The sequence below is a fragment of the Nannospalax galili genome, unplaced genomic scaffold (assembly GCF_000622305.1).
Source record: "Nannospalax galili isolate Female #2095 unplaced genomic scaffold, S.galili_v1.0 scaffold1157, whole genome shotgun sequence".
Lineage (NCBI taxonomy): Eukaryota > Metazoa > Chordata > Mammalia > Rodentia > Spalacidae > Nannospalax > Nannospalax galili.
In genome coordinates, this window is record NW_008340118.1 from 597,652 (window position 1) to 608,431 (window position 10,780).

The 10,780-nt window shown below is 47.7% G+C and overlaps 1 protein-coding gene across 2 annotated transcripts in view; it reads left to right on the forward strand.

Moving 5' to 3' along the window:
* Rps6ka2 (ribosomal protein S6 kinase A2) overlaps positions 1–10,780 on the forward strand; it is a 154,422-nt gene that overhangs the window by 17,818 nt on the left and 125,824 nt on the right. The window lies entirely within an intron of this gene.

Here is a 10,780-nt window from a genome sequence, read left to right on the forward strand (position 1 = left end):
AGCTGTTTTCCTTTCTTGATGGCATCATTCACAGCCTAAAGCTTCATCTTCTGTGTGAACTGCTGCATCGTCCTAACTTGTGATTTGAAGTCCCCGTGCAGCTCTGCCTGGACATGGGTCAGGTGTGTATTCGGACTGTCTGTGCGGAGCTTGGCCATGCAGCTCACTCTGCCTTTCACTGCTCTCCTGTTATCACGGAGGAGGCCTAGGGACCCCGTCACACCTCAGCCTGCTGCAGAGGAGCCCACTTGAAGACTTTCAAGTGTCCAAGTCTATGGGCCTCAAAAGAAACAAGAGCTGAAGTCTCATCTGCTAATAGTCTTGTGCTCTGTGCACCTTTTCATTTCCATTCAAGAGTTGCTTCACTGAGACCTTAGGTGGCAGCTCTCATAAAAAGCTGGCTGTGTGGAGCCCTTGGGGGCCTTTGCAGTGGCCTCTGCTTCTCACAGATGCTCATCATGGTGCTGAGTCAGCAGTAGGAAGTCAAGACCCAAGGCCAGAGATTTGATAGCAGGTGGCACCTTGGCTAAGTTCACATCCACCTGCAAAGGGGAGGCATCTGTGTTGGTGCCATAATGCTGGCATTTCTCAGCCAGAGCATGGCTGCATCTCAGGTTTCTGAGGGCTGCATGAAGGACGTGAGCGTGTGCTTGCATTTCCATCTACAACACTCCTCCCATGGAGTCCTTCCAGGCAGAAGCTCTGCCTGCACGTTCACACTTGGATCTCTTGTCAAGTACTTGGACAGAAAGCATGACACGTAAAAGCTAATCTTAACGAGCAAACTTACATCCAAGTCAGAATGTTATAGGCATGGATCTGAGTTCTAAAGGGCACCTGCCGAACCTATGTAGGTTCTTGTGTCCCACAGCAAAGAATTAGACCAGGGACCCCATGGTCAGAGTAGAATTGAGACAATGTATTAGGAGACGGAAAGCACTTCTGAGGATGGGCCTAGAGAACTGAGGAAAGCGCCCAAACTCTGAACCAGGAGGCCCATGGCCCTTTGTGGGACATTTGCATGGCACCTGCCTCTCCTACCTTTGGTTATTGAGCATGCTCTGTTCATGGCATGTAGCCCAAGGCAGGAAGGGCTTCCAGGCTTTCTCTGCTGATTGACTTCCCTTATATGTTACTCTCTGTGTGGCCTTTGTCAGTCTCTACTCTCCAGCCACAGGAACTTTAGGGACCTCAAATCAACATTGTCCCAGGGGTTCCCTTTTAAGGAGCTTGCCTTCTAGTTAAGGAAAAAAGAATGACTGTCCTGAAGTAACTGAGGGCAGTGAGGTTCTGTGCCCCGTGCATAACATGGAACCACTGGACTCTGGGGAAAGGAAAGTGTTTGATACGATACATAAGTACCATCCATGGTGCCAGGAGCCTGAGGACTTGGGGCTGGGGGAATTTCTAGAATCAGGGTCTTCAGAGAAAATCTAATTGGAGAAGGTATCAGGAGATGCAGGAGGGCACAAGGCCCAGGAATGGAAAGCTTTTCCATGGGAAGAGTGCAGGTAGAGGAAGTGAACCTCGCTGGGACCCGAGATAGTGGCATGGGAGCCTGGGTGAATAGAGCCCCTGGCAGAGCGGTGCTGGACAGGAGTCTGTGCGGCTTCTCTGCCTGCATTGGTAGGTGTTTGATAGACTGCCCCACACTCCTGAGGTAGTCTAAGAGTTCTGTATTTATGTTTAGTACTCACAACAAGCCATGATGTCAGAACTTCTCCATGGACTCTGCTTGCAGATGAGGCACCAAAGTGACAGACGGCGAAGGACAGTTTTGAAGCTGTCCCCACCTCCCCTCTGTCTCAGCTCCTTCTGAAAATCTGCCACTGACACACTGGGATGGCAGCATGAGATGACTCAGTTCCCCCTCAGGGATCTGCATCACCCTCCGCAGCACGGAATACGGACTTTATATTCCGTTTTCTTCTTTCTTCCTCACCCTGAAGTCACCCACAAGCGAACTTGGGCTGGGGAAGGTTTTAGAGGTCAGCATTCCTTACTTTTCATTAGTGAATGGTTCCCATGAGAATAAACCCAGAAACTTGCAAATACTGCTCTTAAGGCAATGGTCTCCTAGTCCACATGCTGGAAGCCCTCTTTGGTGCAGAACTCTCAGTGATGGCATGTCCTCACAAGCACAGTAAAATTTGGAACAGTCTCATCCTTGGCCACGCCGCTCATCCCTCAGAGGCCAGAATGCTGGTCACATGGGGATCTCAGAGGCAGGGGCAGTGGGCAGAAGGAAGGATTCTTCTGGCTCCAGACCATTTGATTCCTGCTATCTCAGGGGCCGCTTACATGTCTATTGAGAGCAGAGTCATGCTGTCAGTGTAGGTGTGATCGTTACGTTCCCAAACTTGAGACCTCTCGTCCGAGCAAGCTCACTCAGAAGACGAGTTCTTGGGGAACTTGGGCAGTCTTTCTACTTCCTGATTGCACCCTCTGGATAGATCATACACCAAAGAGGCATCCTTGTCTCAACAGGCAGAGCTAAGTCTGAGTTCTTCCCAGATGCTTCTTATGAAATATTTCAGATTCCTGTGCAGATAGGAAAGTACGGAAGCAAACACCTACACAGCGATGAAATGAGCTCTGACCGCCACACAAGTGCACACCTGATGACGTTGATTTTCAGTGCAGCTGGACAGCCAGACGCCCCTCCCAAATCTCACTTTCCATCATCTTAAATTTGATGCCTGTCATGCATTTTTTCCCTTGTGTTTTGTCTAAACACTATGGAATACTCTGGTGGTTCGCATGTGGTACAGGTGGAATCACATTGCTGTGTTATGTAACTTGTTCGTTTGTATCCGTGAGAGTCTGTGTTGGTTAGCACCGCTTCGTGCCTTCTGTTTGCTTTTGTGTTGTGTTTTGTTTTCCAACTGTACCGACCTCACTTCTCAGTCCCCTGTGGGTGGACACCTGCCACTCCCTCCCCTTGTTCTCAGCAGCACTGCTTGGATACCAGCCGCATTTGTCACTCTCCCACACACAGTGCGGTGAGGAAAAGGGGAGTTCCTCCAGGGTGTATGCCTAAGGAGGAAGTGGCTGGCTGTGGGCATCCCTACCAAGTAGACACTCCCACCAGCTGACCATGGGAGCTGCCGTTCTCCCCCTGCTCACAGCTGGCAGGCCACCCATCCATCAGACCCATGTGAGCTGGTGTTCCACTGTGGCCCTCTGTGCTGCCTGGTGAGGAGGTGGTCAGGTGCTCCACCCGTCACTGGCCACTCTCTCTTTAATTGGCTGTTTATGTATTTTCTTATTTTCTGTCTTTTAATTGGGTCATAAGATTTCTTTTTGTATCTGGACATCCATTATGTGCATTATGCAAATACCATCTAGTTTGTGGTCTATTTTTAACCCTTTTATATAGAAAATTTAAATTTTATGCAGCTAAATTTATGAGAGTTTTTCTTTAGGGTATGTTCTTTCTCTCTCTGAATTAAGAAATCTGCCCTTACTCTGAAGTTATAAAAGTAATCTATTCTCTAAAAGTTTAAAAGTTTATTTTTAACACTTTCATCTTTGTGTGTGTGTGTGTGTGTGTGTGTGTGTCCAGGTGCACTTGTGTGGAGGTCAGAGGAAAGCCTTGGGTCTGTCTTCTCAGGAGCTAGCCACTTCTTTTGGCGACACGGTCTCTCACTGGCTAAGTAGGGTAGGAGCCCCCGGCACCTTCCTGCCTCTGCGTCTTCTGTGCTGGGATTAAAAGCTCATGCCACCACACCTGGTTTTCCTTCTTCTTTCTGTTTTTTCATGGGTTCTGAGGATGAAGCTCAGGCCCCCCTGCTTGTGAGGCAAGCCCTTTGCTGACTGAGCCGTCCCTCTAGCCCCTTTAACCTTTGGTTGCTTGCCTGTTTGTGTAGACTGTGGGCTAGGCCTTTGCTCTGTGAGACGTCCTCTTTTCTCAACACTGGTTAGGTATAGTGTCCATTCATTCTTTCTGCACGTCAGTGTTACCTGGAGAGGCTGCTGAACAGGCCTTAAGGAGACAGAATCCTTGACTTATTCTGCTTAATTGTTCTGACTTGTACCCAAACCATGCTGTCCTAATTATTACCTGCTTAAAATAAGACTTGCTATCAAGTGCGGCCCCTCTACCTTCATTTTGTGCTGTTTTCAATCATTGGAGCTCTTCTTGGTCCTTTACACGCCACTGCTTTTCATAGCTAGCTTGGCTTTGCCACGACTTTCCAGTCTATGTAGATGAACTTGCTTTCAATTACGTAAGACATTGTGTATGAAGTGTTAATTGCAGATTGATTGACTGGCTGACTGATTGATGATTGATTGATTGATTGATTGATTGATTGATTGCAGTGTAAGGAATGGAACCTGGGCCCTGGCATAGACTAGGCAAGCACTCTGACACTGAGTTACATCCCCAGTCCTTAGGCAGATGCTTTGTAGCCAGAGGAATGCCCACATAGGTTTATGTCGTAGATATTGCTTTCATAAAACTGTTGTGATTTCAGTGGCTTTCAGAGCATTTCTTATCTGCTGTATCTGCTAGTATATACCTTGTTACCAGTAGTCAAATGTGCCTTGATTTTATCACTTTCTTTTTATGTAGCCCATGCATGCTCAGTACCATTGTCTCAATGGAATCATCAGACAGGCTGAGGTAAAGTGGGCAGTTCATTGTGTTTTGTTTGTTTTTCTTTCAACACAGGAATTCCTTCTTTCTAACTCTTCCTTTGTTAAAAAGTTCCACTTGCCATTCTGTTCACCTGGTGGAGTACGTGAAGCTTTGGCTTGGTAAGAGAAGACTCTGAGTCATTCTCTGTTACCTCTGTGATCAAGTTCAGCTCTTCGCATTGTTAGATTCCACTTGCCATTCTGTTCACCTGGTGGAGTACGTGAAGCTTTGGCTTGTAAGAGAAGACTCTGTGAGTCATTCTCTGTTACCTCTGTGATCAAGTTCAGCTCTTCGCATTGTTAGTATTTTTAGAGATGCCATTTTGCAGAAGAGCAGTTTCATAGCTTCATGAATCTTCATCTGTCAGCTGGACACTGACAAGAATGCAAGCTGGGGCTGGAGAGAGGGCTCAGCTGTTAAGAGCACTGGCTGCTTTTGCAGAGGACCCGGGTTCAATTCCCAGCACCCACATGGTAGATAACAATCGTCCATAACTCCAGTTCCAAGAGATCTGATGCCCTCTCTGGCTTCCATAGGCAGTGCATGCATGTGATGCACTTACATAAGTGCAAAACAAAATCACTTATACACATAAAATAAAAATAAGGTGCTTTAAAAAGAATGAAAGAACAGGCCAAGCACGAGCAGCAAGGCCTTCCTGTTGATGGAGGTTGGTAAGTTACTCCACTTTGGCCAAGGCAGCTATGAACCCACCAGTCATCAGCTCTTCATTTCGTTCCAGATATGTAATGAGAAAGCCTTGTCAATGTTTTACTGAAGTCTAGAGAGATGTGGCAGTGACATATTTCCTACATCTACCCAGTGGTAACATCATCACAAGGAAACCAGCTTCTCCTGTGGTTCTTCCAAAGAAAGCATCCTCTCTAAGACGACCTCAGACCAATCTCAGCACTCCTAGTTTCCAAAATCCATCTTTCTTTTTAAAGAATATTTTTTTAAGTTTTATGTGTATGAGTGTATTGCCTGCATGTGTGTAAGTGTACCTGTGTTGTACAGTGCCTACTGAGGTCAGAAGAAGGCATCGGATCCCCTGGAACTGGAGTTACAGACAGTTGTTAGATGCCATGTGAGGACTGGGAACTGAACCTGGGTCCCCTGCTCTTAACTGCGGAGCTATCTCTCCAGTCCCTAGAATCCACCTTTCTAAAGACCCTGGCCTGTTTTGGTTCTTGGTACCAGTGTGGCAACTTTGTTTCTTGAACCCTCACCAAGAGTGGCGGTTACTTTTTGCATGTGGCTGATTAGTGAGATCCTGAGGTGAAGTTGGTGCAGGAGGTGGGGGCTGGAGGATTGGGACTAGTCCAGTCTAGGTTGCATCCTGAGACCCTGTCTCTAAAAAAAGAAAATAAAAGGAGAGGGAGGGGAGAAGGGAAGAGGAGGAGGAGGAAGGAACACTGGTGGAGATTTGGGTATTGAACTTGTGACCACAGTTGTAAACCTGCAGGATATCTGCATTACCCCAGAAGCAGGTGAGCCCAGCAGTGGAGGGATTGGATGAGGCTCTAGCTTGGCCATTAGAGAGTGGATAGGAGTCAGTGATAGGGGTGGAGTGACTCATGGTAAGTGGGGAAGGATGGGAGGGAGACAGGAAAGAGGGATGTTGAGTGTTCATACAAAGAAAGATCCTGTTGCTTCCCGGGCTGCTGCAAAGCCCTGAGCTGAGACATGGTTTCTCTTCCTGCCTCCATTCTCCCAAAGAAAGCAGGCTTCCTTTCCCTGACACAACAGGAAGGCCTGCCTTGTAAACAGAGACACTTAAGAGCATGATGGTTAGAACTTAACCACACAAACCACCTGTGTTTAGTTCACAGTAAGTAAGCTCCAAGCCGTTCAGCATCTTGAAGCTCAAGGGCCCCTGATTCCATCTTCACCAGAGCTGGCTAGGAATTTTGTTAGCTCCAAATATAGGTGGGCTCATTTCTTTACTGCTCCCTGCTTGTCCACATTGTAGAGAATCCAGACTCCGTTTTGCAAACCATTCCATCTGTCATCAGCCTCATTGTGTGGTTGCTACAAGCAGGAACACAGTCTGTCCACCTCCCTTGTGGGGACACCCTCCATCCGGCCTGGGAGGAAGACAGTGGGTAGAAGAGCACTGAAGGACTCCTCACCCAGTGCTGGGCTCAGCACACTGAAGGACTCATCACCCAATGCTGGGCTCAGCTCTGGGCATAGCTCCCTGTTTTTCCTGAGAAGGGCTTTATTTACTTTCTGCCTGAGCGGGAACAGTAAAGGGAAAACCCACAACAGTTTCTGTTGTCAAGGGCCCTGCAAAGCATGGGGTCCCTCATGCAGGTCATGTCCCTGGCCTGTTCCTGTGCCATTCAGAGGGGTGCAGGGGGCACATCTTACCAGAGAAGAGCTTGTGTGCAAAACCTTTGTTCAGTGTGCAGTGACAGTGGTCTGTGAGGTGGCCCAGTGCCCCACGTAGAGCAACAGGAACTGGGCAGTGAGAGTCCAGGGGAGCAGAGCCTGGCATAGGTGTTTCCCGTAGCCCCGCCAGTCTAGCAGTGTTTCTCCTCTCTCTTCCATTACACCCGGGCTATTTCTTATATCCTGATGTTTAATACTTAAAATGTTATTTCTATACTACTGGTTAAATCCAAGAAAATTTCATGAAAAATTGCTTTTGCCTGTATTACCTATTGGAACTATCATATTTTATAAGTTAAACTGCAAGATCATTGCATTACAGAAAGACTTTCTGAAATCTGTTGTTTTAGCTCGAGTTTCTCTTATACTTAGACAGCTATTTCCAGTCTGATTTCCAGTCTCCCCTGCCCTTGTTTCCACAGAGGAAAGGACATGCCTCCTCCTTCCTCTGTCCCTGTGCTGTCCTCTGGTGTCGTGCTGAAGCCCTGGAGTGCCTCCCAAACCTCTGCTTCCTGCACGGTCAGACTCCAGGGACTTTGGGAGTTCTCTGTCCCGACCCTGCTCTAAACATCCTTGTTTGTCTTGGTAGCATTTTAAGAGTTGGTTAGATTGTAAGGGGCTAAGTCCTGAGAAGTGCTCCCTGTGAGCCAGCCTTGTGACTGCCATAGGCTTGTTCACATCCTCAAACTGACCTGGGAGGCAGCCTCACCTCCTGGGGCTGATCGCAAATGGAAATTCTTCCTTCCTGGTTCTGCATCTGTCCACTCTTACTCTTAACTTGTCTCTACTTGCCCTCCTCAGTCAGTAGGTCCTATGAGTAGACGACAACTTCCTTGTTCTAATTACACCGGGCTGGTTTCCTTCTGAGCAGTGTGGGCCTCAGTGTCATCTGTCAGACAAACAGGCCTTTGTGTCTCCAGGTTCCTGGAGTAACCAATGCAGGAAAGTGTGGGCAGCGAGCCTACTGCATCTCAGGGAGGAAAGAGGCTTACAATAAAAGTTGGTGGGAGCTAAAGTCCCAGGGGAGGTTGGTTTGCAAGGGGCTGGGACAGCATCTGCTTCTCTAGACAGGTTTCTAGGCACCCTCCTGCGTGCGTGCGTGTGTGTGGTGTGCGTGTGTGTGCGTGTGTGTGTTTTCACACTTCATACAGGTGTACACGCTTCCTCAGTCACTCTTCCTCTACCTTACTTTTTAAAGACAGCGTCTCCTATCCAACCTAGAGCTTGCTGCTTCAGCAAGACTGACTGGCCAGCAAGCCTCGGGAGTCTTCTGCCTCTTTCCCCCAGTGCTGGGATTACAGGCACATGGGTGCTGGGGTTCGAAACCAGGGCCTTATGCTTGTGTGGCGAGCCCTTTACCCACTGAGCCATCTTTTGAGTCTCTAGTTTATAATATGACCTGGCATTGTAGAATTACAGAGTGCAGGGTTCTATGCGGCTCCATGTCCACTTCTTTCTGGGGTGAAAAAACAGATGAAGAACTGGCTTACACCACAGAATGAGCTAATTTTAAAATCAGTGCGGAACACCGTAGCCAGTGGCCAGATCTCTCTGTACTGTGCTACTTGCCTCTTTCATCTTTACACTGCTTTTGTTTCTTTGCATTTCAATAATGCTGAATAGAAATAACATTGATATTCCTTCAACAGAAGAGTGATATGAAAAGGCATTTTAAAACAGCTTTGAAAAAAATCCATGTTTGCATGGCCTGCTTTTAAAGACAGTTCACACCTAATATTTAATAGATATTTGTTCTCACTGCTGAAATAGTATCCCATTTGTTGTAAAAATTATGAGGAAGATAAAATCAAACCCCAAATAACAACGCTTTGACTCGTCACGTCAGATGACTGTGACCCAGCACGCTCGCGGGAATTGCAGCTGTCTTTCCCCCACAGTTGCTTGTTACTTCTGTGGTGTGTTCTTTTTGCCATGGTCCTATTACTGTCCTTATGTGCATCCAGCTTTCTTTTTCTTCCGCAGTGGTATGATAAGGGACTTTTCTTAGCAATGCTTAGAATCTAAAGGTCTACATTGGAATTTGATTGGGATTAAAATTCACTAATCACTTAGGACAGTTAACTTTTAGGACCCACCGAATTCCCCTCTGCTTGAGGCTGCCTGCAGGGTTGTCCCGTCTCCCTTCTCTCCTTGCTCTGTAGCTCCAGCATTTTGTATAGAGGGTGTGAGTGGCAAGCTTTGAGGCCTTGACTGACCCAGAATGCCTGTTTGATCCGTCTTCCTATGTTGAATCTGAGTTTTAAAAATACTTCTCCTAAATTAAAAAAAAAACTATTACTTAAAATTTTCATGTATATAATCTATCTTGATCATATTCACCCCACTCCTCTCTCTACTTCCCCAACACAGCTCCCTCTCAATTTCATGTCATTTTTCCTTTTTAAATTAACCCAGTGAGTCTGTTTAGTGCTGGCCCTATGCACATGAGTGTGGGCGACCTACCAGTGTCCACATCCCAACAAAAAGTGACTCCCCCTCCCCTAGCAGTCATTAGAGGCCAGCAGCACCTCAGCTGCAGATGGAATGACCCTCTGGAGCCCTCCCCTCTCAGTGCTGGAATTTTTTAAAAGAAATATTTTATTTACTATTTTTATTTTACGTGTATGAGTGCATTGCCTGCATGTATGTGAGTGCACCCGTGTCGTGCAATGCCGTGGAGGTCAGAAGAGAGCTTCGGATTCCCCTGGGACTGGAGTTAAGGATGGTTCGTAGCCACCATGTGGGTGCTGGGAATTGAACCCAGGTCCTCTGCAAGAGCAGTCAGTGCTCTTAACCCCTGAGCCATCTCTGCAGCCCCAGTGCCGGAATTTTTAACTGGCTGGATCTTGTGCATGTTTTGTGCAGATAACCACAGTCATGCCATGTCACAGGACAGCATTCCTCCTCATCTTTCAGCTCTTACATCTTTCTCTCCCTTCTTCTGTGATGTCCCCTGAGCCTTGATGTAGCTGTCCCTTCTGCCTGAGCGCTCACCGTTACACAGTCCCTTATTCTCAGCTATGGTTGCTTGCTTTGAACAGCTATATGTCTCTGCTGGACCATCACCCACTGCAGTAAGAAGCTCTCTGAGCATGGTTATGAGCAGCACAAATCTATGACATAAATGTACATATTTGGAAGGTAATTTGACAACATGACGATTTAGCAAAACATCAATACCCCCGGGGGGGTCTATGACTTCCCTAGCCATGAGTTTTCACCATTTTTACAGTACCAGGCATGAATTCCCTCCTGTGGTAGGCCAAGTGAGAGGGGTTGGTTACCCCCATAAACCCCCACTGTTGTACCAGTGGCCCATCTTGCCTGGTTGGCTGATAGTGTATGGGTGGGTCCCGCGCACCACGTTGCTGCTCGGGTCCCTGGCTCTCCGCGGCTACCGGATGCTGGTGACTCAGCGGTCGCTGCGCTTCCAGGCGAGTTCCGTTCCAAGCTACTGGGCACTCCCTCTAGGTACGCGATCCGCCGGCCGCCGGATCACGAGAGGAGGTGCAAGAACGGCGAAAGCAGGATCTCCACGAGTGAATGTTTACGAAGGGACAGCCCCCTCCGGGGAGATTGAATAAGAGACTGGTACAGCTCAGCTCCTGATACAGCTCCGATTTATTAGGGGGAAACCAGGATATTTATAGTGTGGGGACAGTAGCAAAAGCCTTAGTTGATAGGTGCTTTGTAGGATGCCCCATTTACATGTGGTGGTGGGCTTCTGCCAGGCTGTCAGACAGT